This window comes from Panthera pardus, unplaced genomic scaffold, assembly GCF_024362965.1.
Source record: "Panthera pardus isolate Hobbes unplaced genomic scaffold, ASM2436296v1 HiC_scaffold_2, whole genome shotgun sequence".
Classification (NCBI taxonomy): domain Eukaryota; kingdom Metazoa; phylum Chordata; class Mammalia; order Carnivora; family Felidae; genus Panthera; species Panthera pardus.
The window spans coordinates 125,599,496-125,617,326 of record NW_026526765.1 but is presented as its reverse complement, the minus strand read 5'-3'; the positions used below and the strand labels follow the sequence as shown (position 1 = coordinate 125,617,326).

Sequence of the window (17,831 nt, the reverse complement as noted above, 5' to 3'; positions counted from 1 at the left end):
CCATTCCTTCTGAAACAGTCATTTCCCAATTTTTATTCCTTGATGTGATTGAGTCCCCCCTGGGTACTCCCCAAGAAAGTCTCAATCTAACTAAAATGCTTTCCAACAAGACCGTAAAATATATATAATCTGATACATGCTTCCATTTTCCCAATTTTAAAAATCTCTCTTTTTTGAAACCTCTTTCTTGATATTTACCACTAATGTCTAATTTGTTTATCATTATTATTTTGGGGGTCATGAAATCCATATTTTTTTATTTACTTATTTTTAATTAAGGTATCATTGACATGCAAATTACATTAGTTTCAGGTGTACAACATAATGATTCAATATTTGTGTGTATTGTGAAAGGAGTAAGTCTAGTTAACATCTGTCTAGTAAGTAGTGAGTCTTGTTAATATCCGTCACTATACATGATTACCAAATTTGTGTGTGTGATGAGAACTTGTAAGATGTACTCTTTTAGCAACTTGCTAAGGTGCAGTACATTATTATTAACTATGGTAATCATTCTGTACATCATATCCCCATGACATATTTATTTATAACTGGAAGTTCGTAACTTTTGACCACCTTCACTTAGGCCCACCTCCACCGTTCACCTCTGGCAACCACCCATCTGTTCTCTGTATATATGACCTTGTTTTTTGGTGTTTTGTTATTTAAATTCTATGTAGACATGAAATCATATTACAGTTGACTGTCTCTGACTTATTTCACTTAGCGTAATATACTCTAGGTCCATCCATGTTGCTGAAAATGGTAAGATTTCATTCTTTTTTATGGTTGAGTGACATTCCTCTGTGTGTGCGTATCTGTGCGTGTGCACACCACATCTTCTTTATCCACTGGTGAACACCCAAGTTGTTTCCATAATTTGGCTATTGTAAATAATGCCACAATGAACACAGGGTCACGTATATCTTTTCAAACTACCATTTTTGTTTTCTTCAGATAATTGCCCAGAGGTGGCATTGTTGGATCATATGGTAGTTCCATTTTTAATGAGAAATGTCTATACTGGTTTCCATACTGGCTACACTAATTTACATTCCCACCTGCAGTGTACGAGGAGAAATTCCATTTCTCCACATTCTCACCAACACTTGCTATTTCTTACCTTTTTGACAGTAGCCAATCTGGTAGGTGTGAGGTGATATTTCATTGTGGTTTTGACTTGCATTTCCCTGATGGCTTGTGATGTTGAGCATCTTTTCATGTGTGTGTCAGCCGTCTGGATGTCTTCTTTGGAAAAACGTCTATTCAGAGCTTCTGCCCATTGTTTCATTGGAGTGTTGTTTTGCTTTTGAGTTGTATGGATTTATTTATTTATTTTGGGAATCAACCCCTTATGAAATATATGATTTGCAGATATTTTCACCCATTTCGTAGGTTGCCCTTTCATTTCATTTTGTTGATGGTTCTCTTTGCTGTGCAGAAGCTTTTCATTTGATGTAGTTTTTGTTTGTTTGTTTTCTTTTTTTAGTTTTCATTTGTTGCCTTTGCTTTGGGTGCAAATTCCAAAATATATATATCACTAAGACTGCTGTCAAGGAGCTTAGCACCTATGTTTTCTTCTAGGAGTCTTATGGTTTTAGGTGTTCCGTTCAAGCCTTTAATTCATTTTGAGTTAATTCTTGCATGTGGTGTTAAGAAAGTGGTTCCGTTTTATTTTTGTGCATGTAGCTGTCTAGTTTTCCCAACACCATTTGTTGAAGAGACTTTTTCCCATTGGATATTTTTGGTTCCTTTGCCATAAATTAATTGACCATACATGTGTGGGCCTATTTCTTGGCTTTCTATTCTATTACATTGATCTATGTGTCTGTGTATTTTTGTTAGTACCATACTGTCTTCATGACTACCGCTTTGTAATAGAGTTTGAAATCAGGGAGAATAGTACCTCCAGCTTTGTTCCTCTTTCTCAGTATTGTTTTGGCAATTCAGAGTCTTTTGTGGTTCCATACAAATTTTATGATTCTCATTTTCTCTTTTTATTAAAAAATGCCATTGGAAATTTGATAGAAATGGCCCTGAATCTGTGAATTGCTTTGGGTAGTATGGACATTTTGGCAACATTCTTCCATCCAATCCATGAACATTAATTTTATCTTTACATTTTATCTTTCCCCTTATTTGGGTCTTCTTCAATTTCTTCCATCTGTGTCTTACAGTTTTCAGTGTATAGCTCTTTCATCTACATGGTTAAATGTATTCCTATATATTTTATTCTTTTTGATGCGATTTTAAATGGGATTGTTTTCTTGATTCCTCTTTCTGATAGGTCATTATTCATATATAGAAACACAACAGATTTCTGTACATTGATTTTTGATGCTGCAACTTTACTGAATTCATTTATTAGTCGTAAAGCTTTTTGTTAGTGTGTTTAGGGTTTTCTGTATATGGTGTCATGTCACCTTGAATGACTGTTTTACTTCTTTCCATTTTTGATGTCTTTTGATTTTTTTTTTTTTTTGCTAATGCTGTGGCTAGTATTTCTGATACTATATTGAATAAAAGTGGTGAGAGTTGGCAGCTTTGTCTTGTTCCTGATCTTAGAGGAAAAACTTTTAGTTTGTCAGTATTCAGTATGATGTTACCCATGGGTTTGTCATATATGGCTTTTATTGTGTTGAATTGTGTTTCTTCCATACCTCTTTATTGAGAGCTTTTATCACAAATGGATGCTGAATTTTGTCAAATGCTTTTTGCGCATCTATTGAGATGATCGCATGATTTTTATGCTTCATTTTGCTAATGTGGTGCATATTGAATACCTCTTATGTGTTAGGTACTCAACAGCCACCAGACAGTAATGGCTCCTGCCTTTAAAGTCTTCCATTTGGATATGTAAGTTTATGAGCTCTGAATCTTTTCCTTCTTCCTGCCTGGAGATATCTCCCTGTTTCAGTGTTTGTAGTGCATGCCAGCCTCTCCTGCACATAGCGGGCAGAGCAGGGTCTGAGCCATATTCCTGGTCTGACCTGTATAGAGGATACCGTAAACGTGGATGGCAGTTGTGGGAGAACAGCACAACCCTCTGTCTTTTGCTTCACTATTCAGAGGCTCTATTGTGTAGGACAGTCCCTCTCAGGGCCACACCACAGCCCTTCACCCTTCCAGGCACCTGCTGTCCTGTTGACCTGCTTGGTCATGATCTAGTGCACCAGATGCCAGATGCATCACTTCACATCGAGTACAAATCACATGGCATTATGTAAGACAGACACCAGCACTGCTCGCGGGTTGTTCCTTCCTCTTGGCAGAAGGAAATGACAAGTGCATGCTGTTGAGCAGCTGCTATCTCTTAGGCAATTACTTTTCTAAGCCCTCAACCCACCTGCAAGGGAAGTGTTACTGATAAAGGAATGGAAACCCTCTGAAGTCGAGCTGACTTGCTCACGACCATACGGGAGTTAAACTCAGGTCTTGCTAGATCCATAGCAGGTGCTTATCCCACTACACCACACTCTATGGAGTAAAATTAAGGGCTCTGCTCTGAAAAACCAGGGGGCAATTTGGTGAGGTGGATAAACCTAGATTCTTTGCGTCTTACCGATAGCTGTGGCACTTGCCCTGTGGGATGGCAGTCTTTTCCTCGCACAACCTAAAGAAAACACAAATATCTGTCGGTGGAAGAGAGCTGACAGGAAGGAGCTCGGGAGAGCTTTACCAGGGTGACATGAAATCCCAGTAAGCCAGCAAACTATGGCAGATGCTTTACTCATGAACAACTTTAGAGTCCAGCTGGGGCCAGCATGCTGCGTGCTGTACCAATGAGATTCCTGAAAGATGGGCTGAGGTCGGGGTAAAATTGGGACTCATTCCCAGAGAATGTCGCGAACTGTTGGGGTGCCATCGAGGCCCCGTTGAGTTATCGCAGATTTCCGTCATGGCAGCCAATGGGTGGCAGGCACCAGCTCTGGGCAAGTCTCTGGGCTGGGGCTAAGTTTCCAGCCATGAACCCTGCATGGTGGGGTGAAGTGGCAGTCAGATGGAGGAGCCTCTGGCAGCAGGAGAAGTGGTCAGACCTCTGTCGGTGTGAACAGCAGCCCCTCACCCCCAGCACTTACCACTGCATAAGACAGGGCACGCATACCACAGTGAGTGACCTTCATGCAGGGGACACCTACAGGTCAATGAGAAGACAAGGCTAGTAAGACACAGCCCTTAATCTCAAGTACCTGGCTTTTGAGCATCATTCCACACGTTTTACAGAAGAAGGAAAATACTCCCAGAAGGCTTCTTAACTTGCTTGGGGTCACGGGGTCGGCGTGTAGTAGATGCAGTATTAGAATGCTGGAGTACCTGACCACGGAGCCTGGATCTTTCCACGATACCACAGATGCTGAAATAACTCTAAAATGGTCCACTAAATTAATTTCAAAATATCCACCCTGGTCTAGAAGCACTCCCTGGAGTCTGAAGAGATGCTCTGATACATGGCCAGTGGCTTATTCATGAGGTCAGTCGGGTCAGTCAGCCGAGAGGCCTAGAAAGAGCCAAGCTGTTGCAGAAACTCTTCCTGAGAGCCAGTTCTCACTGCAGAGGGAGGGGCCCTGGGTCTCGGCCTAACAGCCCACAGTTAGATCCTCTCCATGGCAGATACAGAGATCCCTTAAAGGAAGGGATCCAGCTGAAATTCTGGCAGCAAATGCCTCCTATTATCAGCTCCTTCAGAATCTGCCTCAACTGCAGAGTGCTGTCTCACCCGGGGGTATTGCCCTTCCTAAACAGCCTATATTCAGTGGCGCAAGGCCTGGCCATTTGGGCCCAATTTAGAGTGGGTGATAATTGCTCCCCAACTCCCCACCAGGTTGGCCAGGCTTGATGGGGCTTACATCATAATGGACTTCTCTTGCTGTTCACTGCTGCTTCCTTCCTTTCCTTGCACAGGTGTTGACCCCAATAAACCTCTTGTCCTCCAGTCTGTTTTGGCATCTGCTCTCAGAGACACCAACCTGCAACAGTACTGAATCCCTTCAGGCATATGCATGTGTGAGCATTGGGCTGGGGGAGAGAGATACAGAGGAACAGCATAGCCCTTGCTGTGAAGATGCTCATTGTTGGGCATAAGGGGAGAAGTGTGGGTGGCTCAGCTCAAACTCCCATCTGCAGAAGATGAGCTCAGAGTCTAGTCCTCCTCCTTCTGCCCAAGAGCCCACGCAGTGGGGCTGTCCTTGGCATTCAGGCTGCTGATGGCGAATCACGTAGGACCAGGACCATATGAGGAGACCTTCTGGACCTGGACACTGGCTTTTTCCCAGCTGATCTGCCAGTTACTTTGCTTACAGCCTTCGCTTCATATCCACTGACACCATCCTGGTCCAAGCCACTGGCCTCTTTACTGGGCTTTTCCACCACCTCTTTCTCTGGCCCCCTGCTTCTGGTCATTCTCCATACCACATTCACAGTAAACTCAAAATAGAAAGCAGATCACTTCTTCCACTGTTTAAACCTTTCCAATGGCTTCTTACTGCTTTTAGAAGAAAATCCACATCATCTAACACGGTCTAGGATGTTCTCCATGGTCTGGAGCTATCTATATTTTGCATATATTTTTTCAGCAAATATTTTTTGAATGTCTGCCACAGGCCAAGCAATGTGTTCTGTGCTGGAGATACAACAGTGAACAAGACAAAGCTCTTTTTTCCAACAAGTGGGGAGACATAGACAACAAGCAAGAAAATAAATAACAAATGTATTAGACCAAAAATGTCATGGAGGGAACAAAAACAAGCTCCTGGGGTGGATGTTGGGGGCAGCTGGGAAAAGGAGGAGATGGAGTGTCCATAATAAATTGATGTTTCAGCAGAGGCATTAGAGAGCTTTAAGAGAGGGAGCTGTGTCAGTATCTGGTGTGGGGAGCGGGGGCAGGAAGTGCTCCAGCAGAGAAAGGAGCAAGTGCAAAGGCCCTGAGGTGGGAGTGTGCTCAGCCTGTTTCAGGAAAGCAGGGTGGCCGCAGGAGCAGAGTGGATGGTAAGGAATGGAGGTAAGAGTTCAGGAGCATGACGGTTCTCATGGGTAATTACAGCACTGTGTAGTGCATAAGTGTTAACCACATTACACTACAGTCTGAATCTCCCAGAGCTGGCAGCTCTGAGAGGGTTTGTGCAGAACAATGCCAATGCTGACTTGATTTCCGGGGGTGAGGGGTGGGAGGGGAAGCTGGAGACCCGGTAGGCATCGTCCTACAGGGCTGGAATAGGATGGCTGTGGTGGAGGTCGGCAGAGGTGGCCAGCGTCTAGAACCTTGGAGCTGCTTGGTAGCTGGCTCTAGCATTTGAGAGAGGGTTAGGGATCACCCCAAGGTTTGGGACCTGGGCTACGTAAGAGTGGGTTTCTTCCTTACCAAAGGGGAAGACCATGCCACGGGCAGTTTGGTAGGAAATTAGGAACTCCTCTAAGACATGTCAGGTTCACTGTTGCATATCTTACCGCTACCCCCGAATCACTGTGCTCTCACACCAGGTGTCCATCAGTTTCTAGAAAATCAAGCCTACTTTACCAGAGGGCCTTGCACTTGCGGAGCCCCTGGGCCAGCTTCTCCCGGGGTGTGCCTAGAAGGGGACAGCAGCCAGCTGACAGACACACAGGACTCTGAGCCTCAGGCAGTTTCTTCCTTCAAGGCCTCAACAGGACCGTCACTTCCTGTCCATGTGCTGAAAGAAGTTTCCATCCCCTTCCAGTCACATAAGCTCTGCTTTCTTCGGGGACCGTGTTACACTCTCTGTAACCTATTTGTTTGTTTGCTGTGTACTTGCTTATTTGCTCGGCTGTTAGCCCCACAAGGGTCAAGACCATGGCTCTCCTGCTCCTTAGCACTTAGCTCAGTGCCTGGCCCATGGTGGTTAGTCAATAAACATTTGTTAATTTAATAAGGAGAAGGAACGATCATCCTATAGTGCAGGGGCTTTACAGCCTGAGAGAGGAGATGGCACGAAATATTGGTCACGTGTGAGAAAGAGAGAGTGCAGACAGGGCCAAAGGAACACTGCCTGGCAAGGGGGCAGGGACAGGGTGTAGCAGGGGAGGCCTTACAAGGCCGGCTCCCCAGAGCGCAGGAGCTGGAGCAGGCACGCAGCGAGCCCCGGCCTTGCTGCAGGCAGAGGGGGGTTGGGAACCGCCAGGCGGGGGGCAGCTCCACCAGGCTCCCGGGAGGCAGGCCAGGCAGGTGGACTGCCTTCTCCCCTCCACGCGGCCAGCAGAAGGAGGGTGCACAGTGCCCCAGCGGGCCAGGGAGCACCAGGAATGGAACGACCTGCACTGGCTGCCAGAAAGCCTTTCCAAAAGCTCCTAGCCCCAGGTGGCAGAGGGAGGCACAGCAGCCATAAATCAGAATTCACTGCAGCTGTCACGCAGAGGGTAGTTCCCCAGCACATCGTTTCAGACACTGCAGGCAAGAAACCCCGCTGGGCTGAGCCACCAGGGCCAAGCCAGTCCACTGTGTGTTCTAACTCCAACGCCTGCCTGACGGCTGCAACCGTCATCGAAGCTTCTCTGCTGAAAAGTTCTGACCTTGAAAATCCTTGCCTTACTCTCAACAATAGCCAAATTATGGAAAGAGCCTAAATGTCCATCAACTGATGAATGGATAAAGAAATTGTGGTTTATATACACAATGGAGAACTACGCAGCAATGAGAAAGAATGAAATACAGCCCTTTGTAGCAACGTGGATGGAAGTGGCGAGTGTGATGCTAAGTGAAATAAGCCATACAGAGAAAGACAGATACCATATGGTTTCACTCTTATGTGGATCCTGAGAAACATAACAGAAACCCATGGGGGAGGGGAAGGAAAAAAAAAAAAAAAAAAGAGGTTAGAGTGGGAGAGAGCCAAAGCATTAGAGACTGTTAAAAACTGAGAACAAACTGAGGGTTGATGGGGGGTGGGAGGGAGGGCAGGGTGGGTGATGGGTATTGAGGAGGGCACCTTTTGGGATGAGCACTGGGTGTTGTATGGAAACCAATTTGACAGTAAATTTCATATATTAAAAAATAAAAAAAAAAAAAAAAAGAAAATCCTTGCCTTAAACACAGTCGGAACTTAGCGCTCCAGCCAAGGTCAAGGCCTACAGTACACGCAGCTACTGGAGAGTACCGAAACCCTCGCTGTGCTTCAACCCCCACCTGCCCTCTGTATCCCGGTTGCCCACCCCCCCCCCCCCACCACCGCGGTGAAACGTTTCTCTGAAGTGGGTTCCCATCACCAGCGGAAGTACTCTGATTGTGTGAGCTCAGAGCAGGGCGCAGGCGCCTGTGGTAGGACAGGCCGGCTCTACTGGCTGGCAACGCCGTCAGGGATAAAGGCATTTTGGCATATTTCCCGGGAAATACTGGCACTTGGTGGTGTTGGCTTGGTTGAGCCCATGGATCCCTCTGCTTTGGGGTATTTTTCTTGGCTTCCTGAAGCCTTAGACAGTGTGGTCTCTCCGCTCAATGACTCTGGCTGGGCTGTGGGCCAGGGTTAGGCCGGCTGCCCTGAAGGACAGGACCCCACTGTATCAGCACTGTGTCTGGAACCAAGGGGGCATGCTCATTTGGAAGAAATGTCCGCCCCCCTCCCCTGACTTGTGGGCTCCCCAGTCAGTCCCAGGACTTCAGGGGTGATGATGGTGGGAAAATTGGAAGGCTTGGCTGTGGGTCATTTCCTCTCCTCCTGTTTACCCCTCCTCCAAATCTCGTGGGAGAGCCTCCTCCGGGGCCATCCTCCCTGGCTGTGCTGTCAGGGGCCCACTGCTACCTGTACTCCCTCCCACTCCCCCAACCCCTGGGTTACCTCCCAGAGGCCGGACCAAGCTCACAGCTCGGTCCTCCACTGCCCCCCAGTGCTTGTATTAGTTCACTGCACCCTGACTGCGGAGCAAGCTCTTTATTTCCCTTAATTCCCTCAAACATGGTAGAAATTGCATTCCTACCATATTCCTAACCCTCTCCCTGGGGCTGTAAAGGACGTAGCACCTGCCCTAAAAAGAGTATAATCTCCCCCAAGAGGTGAAGGCATACCCACAAGGGAACAGTGAAACCAAATAGAGTAGCATTCGCTTTCAGTGAAAGTGATATTGTGATTTATAATAAGAAATATATATTAGGTCCTTGTCCACTGTTCCTGCCACAGAGCTCCTAAAAACCTTGGCATTGCTAAGTAATGAGAGTGATGATGGTGTCTTTCCTTAGGTTAATGAGGTGACTTTTGGCCTGCACCTGAGATTAAGGATCTCCAGCCTTGCCCTTTCCCCAGAAGTCTGTGGGTGGGACTGAGAGTTCCAAACCTCCAATCACAGGTTGCTTCTCCTGGCAACCAGGTGGAAGCCATCTCCATTGGTCATTGATGTAATCAATCGGGCCTATAGAATGAAACCGCCATAAAAACTGGGAGGTAGGTGGTGGGGAAAAGACAGGGTTTGGAGAGCTTCAGGGTGGGGAACGGGTGGAGATTCTGGAAGGGTGGCGCGCTCCCAGAGAGCGTGGAAGCTCCACCCTTCCCCACCCCGCCCCCCCACCCACACACCTTGCCCTGTGCTTGTCCTCTACCTGACTGTTCCTGAGTTACACCCTTTTAACATAAACCAGGGATCTAGCAAATTAATTCAACTCAAGGAGGACGTCATTGGAACGTGTTATTTGTAGCCAGGCATTCTGAGCCACAGGTAAGGACCCGGGCCTGAGCCTGGCATCTGAGGTGGGAGAGCGGTGGTCTGATAGGACTGGGCTTTTCTCCTGTGGGATCTCATGCTCTCTCAGGGTGGATAGTGTCATAATTTTGTTGAATTGTAAACTACCCAGCTGGTGTCTGAGAATTGCTTGATGTTATGGAGGAACCCTGCTCCCCACTCCCCGCCCTCCCCCCTCCCCCCCCCCCCCAGACCACATGCTGGAATTAGAAATCCTTTTAGTCACTGTCACAAGTGCAATTTGCTAGAAAAGCCCTGGGTCACAGAAACGTGGTTTGGGAAGAGACAGGATGACAGGCTGGGGGATGAAGAACATTGGATTCCTGGATGGTCGTGGGATCACCTACAGTCTGGAGCATGAACTCCTGGACTCAGTTACTAAAAGTAAACGTTACCAGTGGAATTGAGAGAGGGAACCTGCTCCAGGGGAGGTGAGCCACTGGAAACGGAAGGAAATGCCAGACAACAAGAAGCTAAACATAACGATACTTTGCTTGCTGTTACAGTAGCTAAAACAAAAGCAAACAGAAGTGCTGAGTTGGGCCTTGAGGCCGAAACCAAGCCCAGATGGGGGCCTGGGTGAGTTTGGAAAGAAAAGAAAGCAGTCACTGTAGGAGGAGGGCAAAACCCAGAAACTAACGAAACCAGGGCTACAGTGTGAAGGAACTGTGTCATCTTGTGGGTTGGGGGCATTAGCTTCCTGAGGAACATCTGGTAAAATGGGTTGTGAGCGGAAGAGCTGTGTGAGAGGTTTTGATGGCTGCTTTGTGCGGGAGCATGTCGCGGCCGATAGAGGAACCCCAGCTCACAAGGAAACAATCATAGATGGCTACGTGTGATCCAGACATACAGGAGGCTGTTCTCTAGGGGACAGCGTGGGGTCTGTTTACTCCGTGAAGGGGGACTGTCCGTCTTCTCCTGTGAACGCCCCAGGTGTGGCAGCTGATACAGACTTCACATGTGAGCCAGGGGGGAGAGGCTTTAAGAATACTATGATGGTCACCTGCTAAATATGCCCGTGACTCAGCTCATGGGACATGCTGTGGCTAAGGGGGCCCCTTTCGCCGGGGAACCCCCATATAGCCTTTTGTTGGGAAGCCTAGGGACTGTTCACAAAAACTGACTGCCAGTGGAGGGAAGGCCACGCAGAGGAAAGGAGTCTTTGTCCTTTCAACCCCAGGAATCTCAAAACAGATGCGAGATGAGCCCGACAGCTGAGCATTGGGTAGAGTTGACTCCACAGGCTCAGGAGTGATAAGCATGAAGAGAGCCCTCAGAGATGCAGCCTTTCCGGTCCCTTACAATAGCTCATCTGTGGAGAAAGGGAGGCAACGACACGCGTGTGTCTCATCTGCCCTGGGGTCTTCGGGCCCCCTGGCTGTAAGTCCCGCGGTGACTTTGTGTGGGAGGCGTGTAAAATTGTCCGCGCTTCACACGTGGGAAAACTGAGGCTGGAAGAGGTCCCATTTGAGGTCACACAGTTGCTGTGTGGCCAAGCCAAACTTCAGGCCCCTCTGAGATTCCACAACCGGCTGCCCCTGATAACACCCACGCCTGACCCTGCGCGTGTGCTCTTAATCTGCACAGTGCTCTCACATGATTAAAAAAAAATTTTTTTTTATGTTGATTCTTGGATGAGAGACACCGTGCATGGTGGGGGCAGAGTGAGAGGGAGACACAGAATCCGAAGCAGGTTCTAGGCTCCCGCACAGGGCTCGAACCCACAAACTGTGAGATCATGACCTGAGCCAAAGTCAGAGCTTAACCGATCAAGCCACCCAGGCGCCCCAATGATTTATTTAATGGAATCCTCATTCTGTCTGTTTGGTGAAGAAGAAAATAAAATCTCAGAGAAATGACATGCCCCATGACTCAGACCTTGTCTAGTGGGTGGCTGAGCTAAGATTCACAATTCAAACACACTTGATCCTGGAAACCTGGGAGCCTCTATGACACCACAAGTTTCTGTTTGGTGTCCCCACCAGCCATCAAGCTCTGAGGACTGAGAGTTTCCCTGGAAAAGCTCTTCTGCCTTCTTCCCACCCCAAGCTGGGTGTCACCTAAGCCCTGTCCCCATCTCTAAGCATCTGTCCTGTCATAGGCAGTCCTCACCCGTAGGTCCGTAGGTACTGTTACTGGTTTTATTATGCTGCCCTTGAGCATCTCACCTCCTTTACCGGGTTCTGTCAGGGGCACCGTTAGGAACCAATGTCCCTGTGATTTTAGCCAGAGCCCCTAGGCTTGTCTTGTTGAAAATCCACCCTGCCATTTCCCCTGCAAGCCTTTCTCTGGAAAAGGAAAACCCTGGGGCATTCTTCTGTCCATTAGAGGCCTTGCCCAGGAGAGAGAAACACCTAACAGCAACAGGAACAGTACAGAAGGGTAGGACACACATCCAGAGGCAGGGTGGCAGTGAGGTCCATTCCCTGAATGTGGCTTTCAGGGCAACTCCATGACAGAAACACAAGAGGCAACAACAAAGCTGGCATTCAAGGTGACACAGGATCAAAGCCAGGGTTCGTGTTAATTGGGATTTTACCTGCTAAGCCCTGGACATGCTTCACTCCATGTAAACATCAAAACAACCCAGTGGGGGCAGAATTTTCATACTCCCGTTGTGTAGATGAGAAAACAGAAGCTTGGTAAGCTTGGGTCATTTGCTCAAGAGTTCGTAAGCCCGTCAGTTCCCAACCACATTGACACAGTACCCCTAAACAGGGGCTCTCAGAATCACCCATCCAGAGTTTGCTGATTTAAATTTTTTTTAATGTTTATTTATTTGTGAGAGAGACAGACAGAATGCAAGTGGGTTAGGGGCAGAGACAGGGAGACACAGAATCAGAAGCAGGCTCCAGGCTCCAAGCTGTCAGCACAGAGCCTGATGTGGGGCTCGAACCCACAAGCCGTGAGATCATGACCTGAGTCAAAGTCGGATGCTCAACCGACTGAGCCACCCAGGCGCCCCCCAGAGTTTGCTGATTTAATAGGTCTAGGTGAGACCTGAGGATTTGCATTTATAACAAGTTCCCCAAGTGAGTTGGGAACTTGGACAACCGCTGCTCCAGAGGCTAGATGGCTAATGAGTAGTCAGCTCAAAACCAACCCAAGGGCGTGGCAAAGGGGATTTGTTTGCTTTAACGTGTATCGTCTTGCGTTTGGGGTGCCCTGGGCTGGTGGTAGCAGCAGCTGATGCTGACCTTGATCGTTTCCCTCATGGCTGGCTCCTGTGGAGAAGGCAGGGAGGTGGGCTCTACACTGTTGAGCCTTAAAAGGGCCCAAACGGGACTCCAGTGGGCTGATCCACCAGAGTGACGGGCTTCAGGGGTTCTGCCTAATGGCAGGTGAGGGCTGGAGGCCAAACCAAGGCAGACGCAGCCAGCCGTGCCCTGGACCAGCGGTAGCCGAATGCTACTCCTCATTTTGTCCAATCCACAAAAATCTCAATTGTGCAGCCCCGGAGATTTGGTTTCCTTGTCTTAGGATCAAGAAGCAAACACACTTGCCCTGCCTGGTGCTCGTAGGGCACGCGGCCTTCTCCCCACCCCTGCCCCACACACAGCCTGGCAGGAGAGGGTGACACTTGGCAGGAGGGAGAAAAGGAAGGAGAAAGAAGCAGCAGCCCCGGGGTGGTGAATGTGGGAGCTCAGAAGACCCCACCCCTTGCCCTCGGCCCTCCCGCTGTGTGTGGAGGCCTGGCGGAGGTTGAGTTGCAGGTGGTGGCAAGAGATTGAAATTCACAGGAAAGGAACAGTAACCATTCTTTCCTGTGGGGCCGATTGCCTGTGTTCTGCTTCAGGTCAAGCTGACTCTGGGCTCTTAATGTGAACAGAGAGCCCGAAAGCAGATACACTGTATCTGCCTGGGTTGTCCAGCTGGCGAACGTGTCTTCTAAGGATGCCACACTCCGCATCTTCATTAATGGAGCAGTGTGAAATCCCGGAGCAGGGCCGTTGTAGGAGCTCCGGCTAAACGCCTGTGTCGAAGAGTAATTGCTGTGTGACAGCCACGTGTTAACAGTTCTGGGGTTGCCTAAAGCTCAGGTGGAAGCCTGGCAGCCGGAGCCACGTTGGGTCGCAGGGCAACGTCCAGCCAGAAGACATAAATGGTTTTCAAAAAGAGGTTTTAGTATAAGAAACATGCCCTTGGATGGAGCCAGCTCTGTAGACTGGGAAGCAAAAGCCACAGTTCCATTTGTTTTATGCCCATCTGAGAGTCACAAAATTTTGTTTGTTTATTTATTTCAGAGTGAGCAGGGGAGGGGCAGAGAGAAAGAGGGGGAGAGAGAGAATCCCAAGCAGGCTCCGTGTTCTCAGTGCAGAGCCTGGCACGGGGCTTGTTCTCAGGAACCGTGAGATCATGACCTGAGCGGAAATCGTGAGGCAGACGCTTAACTGATAGAGCCACCAAGGCGCCCCTCACAAAATTTTTAAATCAAGGTCTAGACAAAAGCAAAACGAAACGAAGAAGAAGGAAAAGCAGAAGAAAAGAGGAAGAACTACACGTATAATTACAGAGTTTGCACCACCAACTGCTCGGATCGAGCAAAACATTTGATCTCCCAGATGAAGGGGAAACACTGGTGAACAAGGAGCAACAGAGTCACAGTTTTAAACTGACAGAAAGGGAAAGAGCGGTCAGGGCCCAGCAGGGAGAAGAGACATCCCCATTCACAGCAAGTCTTCCCTGTCTGGCCCAACTTGGGCCCAGGGGAAGAGCCCAGATTTCAGATTCCCAGGAGATAATGAACAGACACAAAGGTACTAGGAGTCTGATGCCCTAATTAGCTTGTTAGTCTGTGGCTTTTGGTCTTGGCTGACTATCAGAATTATCTGGGGATCATTTAAAAGTCTTGACCCCAGACCAATCAAATTAAAGTTGCTGCAAACCAGGCATCAAACATTTTTATGAGTTCTTCAAGCTTTTCAGTGGGCAACCATGGCTGATAATCCCTGCTCTAAAATACTCTTGATGACTTTAAATTTCCTGGGTGATTGGCAGATTTTGATAACCTGTTTTATGCCCACTAGCCGTGAAGTCGATTAAGATCTGGCTCCAAGTCCTCCTCATTGCCTGTTTCTGTTATTCTGTATTTTTGTTTAATTGAACTGATTTCTCACAATGAGCTTGAACTGGAGTCAAGTAAGTAATTTATACTTAAAAAATGAGTGAATACAATTGTGCAAGTATTTTCCAGTTCTCCTGGCATGTAATGTCTTCTAAGAATACGCTGACCTCGTATCTGACTTTTTTAACCACACATGCCTTTGCAAAATAAACTTCGACCCTAAAATACACCAGCAAGCCAAACGTTTCTTCTCCAATTTTCAGTCAGTTTCTTGATTTTTATCTGTAGCCTCCAAAAAGAAAGAAAAAGAAACCTTTTTGGAAGACCTGCCACCTCTTCAAATAACTTCTTTTTCTCCCTTTGGGTACATGTGATAATGTGGCAATTCTGATTTTTTTTTTTTCCTAAGAAAAAATTATACCAGACAGACAGGTCTTAGATAATTTTTCCCCCTTTACCACCAATCTCTTGTCCTATTTTTTTTTTTTTTAAGTTCTTTTAGAAGTGCCTCTTCCAATCAAAGGAAGGCCATTTATTTCAAGATCTATAAATAGCTCTGGGTCTTTAAGATTCTTCTAGCACATTGTATTCTTCTCTCTGCAATCTTCATTTTCTTCCCAGTTTTCCCGTTCCTACACACCCTGAGAAATAATTCCCTGTGGGGAAATCTATGACAAATGCACCAGAACAAAAGGGACCATGCCAAATGCCCAGAGGGGTCTTGATTACTTAGTGGCAAACAGCCAAGTGTCTTCCCGGCCCAGGTGTAGATTTCAGCACTGTAAGTTGCTATACATTCCTAGGTAAGTTTACATGTCACAGTTCTGGAGAAAACACTGCTGTTAGAAATGTTGCCAGTGGCCACGGCCATAAGCCAGTAGACAGACTATTCTATCTCTGCTTTCATCTCTGCCCTGAATTTCTAACGCATCTTAGGGATCTAAGATCTAACACATCTTGTTTATTGCTAGTGGAGAGAATCAAATTAGGTTTTTAAAAAAAAATCTCAATGGATTTATCTTATTTCTGTATTAATACTTTTTATCTTGATCTTGTAAACTATGTATATACTTCAGGGTGCCTGGGTGGCTCAGTAGGTGAAGCGTCTGACCCTTGGTTTCGGCTCAGGTCATGATCTCAGGCTCTTGCGATCGAGCCCCGAGTCAGGCTCTGGGCTGGGCGTGGAGCCTGCCTAAGAGTCTCTGTCTCTCTCTCCCCCTCGGCTGCTCACTTACAAAAATAAATAAATAAATAAATAAATAAATAAATAAATAAATAAATAAAAATACATTTTTAAAAAAACATGCATACTTCACTATGACACCCTTAGCCATGCTTTCAAACTTTCAACCACCTAATCTTTTCAAAACTTAAGATGGTTTTATTATATTTTTAGTGTTAGTTTTTATTTATTGTTTTGGTTTGAATTCAAGTTAGTTAATATACTGTGTAATCTTGGCTTCAGGAGTAGAACCCAGTGATTCATCTCGTACATGTGACACCCAGTGCTCATCCCAACAAGTGCCCTCATCAATGCCCATCACCCATTTAATGCAGCCCCCTCCCCCCACAGCCCCGTTTGTTCTCTGTATTTAAGAATCTCTTATTGTTTGCCTCCCTCTCTGTTTTTATCTCATTTTTCCTTCCCTTCCCCTATGTTCATCTGGAGTTCTCAAACTCCACATAGGAGTGAAATCATATTACATGTACCTTTCTCTGACTGACTTCTTTCACTTAGCATAATACCCTCTAGTTCCACCGATGTTGTTGGCAAATGACAAGATTTCATTCTTTTTGATTGCCGAGTGGTATTCCGTTGTATACACGTATATCCCACATCTTCTTTATCCATTCATCAGTTGATGGACATTTGGGCTCTTTCCATACTTTGGCTGTTGTTGATAGTGCTGCTATAAACATGGGGGTGCATGTGCCCCTTCAAGTCAGCATTTTTGTATCCTTTGAATAAATCCTAGTAGTGCAGTTGCTGGGTCCTAGGGTAGTTCTATTTTTAATTTTTTGAGGAACTCCATACGATTTTCCACAGTGGCTGCACCAGTTAGCATTCCCACCAACTATGCAAAAGGATTCCCCTTTCTAGACATCCTTGATAACCACCTGATCTTTAGGAGTAGCTATTGACTGAGCAAAATATTTTGTTTTGGGGTTGAAATCCATGAATAATCTGGTAATATGTCTAAGAGAAAATTATCCTACAGGAATCATGTTCGTATCTCTATCTGACCCATCTTCTCTCCTTCCCAAGTCCAGGGTTCAATGGTCCCATGGGAAAAGCCCTAGATTTGGGGGAATATTTGTATTTTGGTTTGTTCCATGCTCTTTCTAAAGGTGTATTACTTTTTCAAAGAGGATTAAGAGTTCATTGTTGGGAAATTTTGTTCTGATTGTGTATAATAGGGTAGGGTTATTTATTTACCTCACTGTCTACATGATGACTAAGCAGTCTGAAGGATGGAGAGAACACAGATATAAACAGGCTTGAGATTTATCAGCCATCTCTCAGCCAGAGTGTTGAACATGTCAGTCTACCTCAAGCCCCATGCTTGCATTCTAGAATTTTGTAACAGCATTTCTCAGGGAATTTGCAGTCTTCTGAATCCCCAATTCTGAGAAAAATTGATCAAGAAGTCAGGAAAATAGGAAATAAGTATTACAAATCTCCTTTGAGATGTAAAGCTTATCAAGTAACAGAGATGGTGCTGGTTGGAAAGAAGCCAGTGACTTCAAGCTTCAAGCAAGAGCAGAAGCTGACAAGGACAAAGGTTAAGGAGGACATTTCTGGGAACCCAGATGATCACAATCTAATCTGTTTCTCTTGTAGCTGTTGCCGTGTTTATAAGTGGTGTCCCTGGCTCTGTCTGCTGCTAATGGTGAGTCATCCCTACAAATGAAATGAGCATTAATACGCTTATGCACATAGTATGCTTTATACAAATCCGATGATGTTCCAAGAAATAATGAGTTTTACAAACAAATTAAGTTCTTAAATTGGCAATTTTGACATGTGATTCTGTGTAGCATCATTAATCTGGGTAGGAGATCTGAATGCTACATTATTGGAATA

General features: G+C 46.4%; 1 long non-coding RNA gene across 1 annotated transcript in view; it reads left to right on the top strand.

Annotated features, from left to right (window-relative positions):
* Window positions 1–17,831, top strand: part of LOC109252102 (uncharacterized) — a 52,398-nt gene that overhangs the window by 26,400 nt on the left and 8,167 nt on the right. The window contains exon 2 of the long non-coding RNA XR_008423973.1: window positions 17,589–17,637. This is a non-coding gene — a long non-coding RNA (uncharacterized LOC109252102). The remainder of the gene's footprint in view (window positions 1–17,588; window positions 17,638–17,831) is intronic.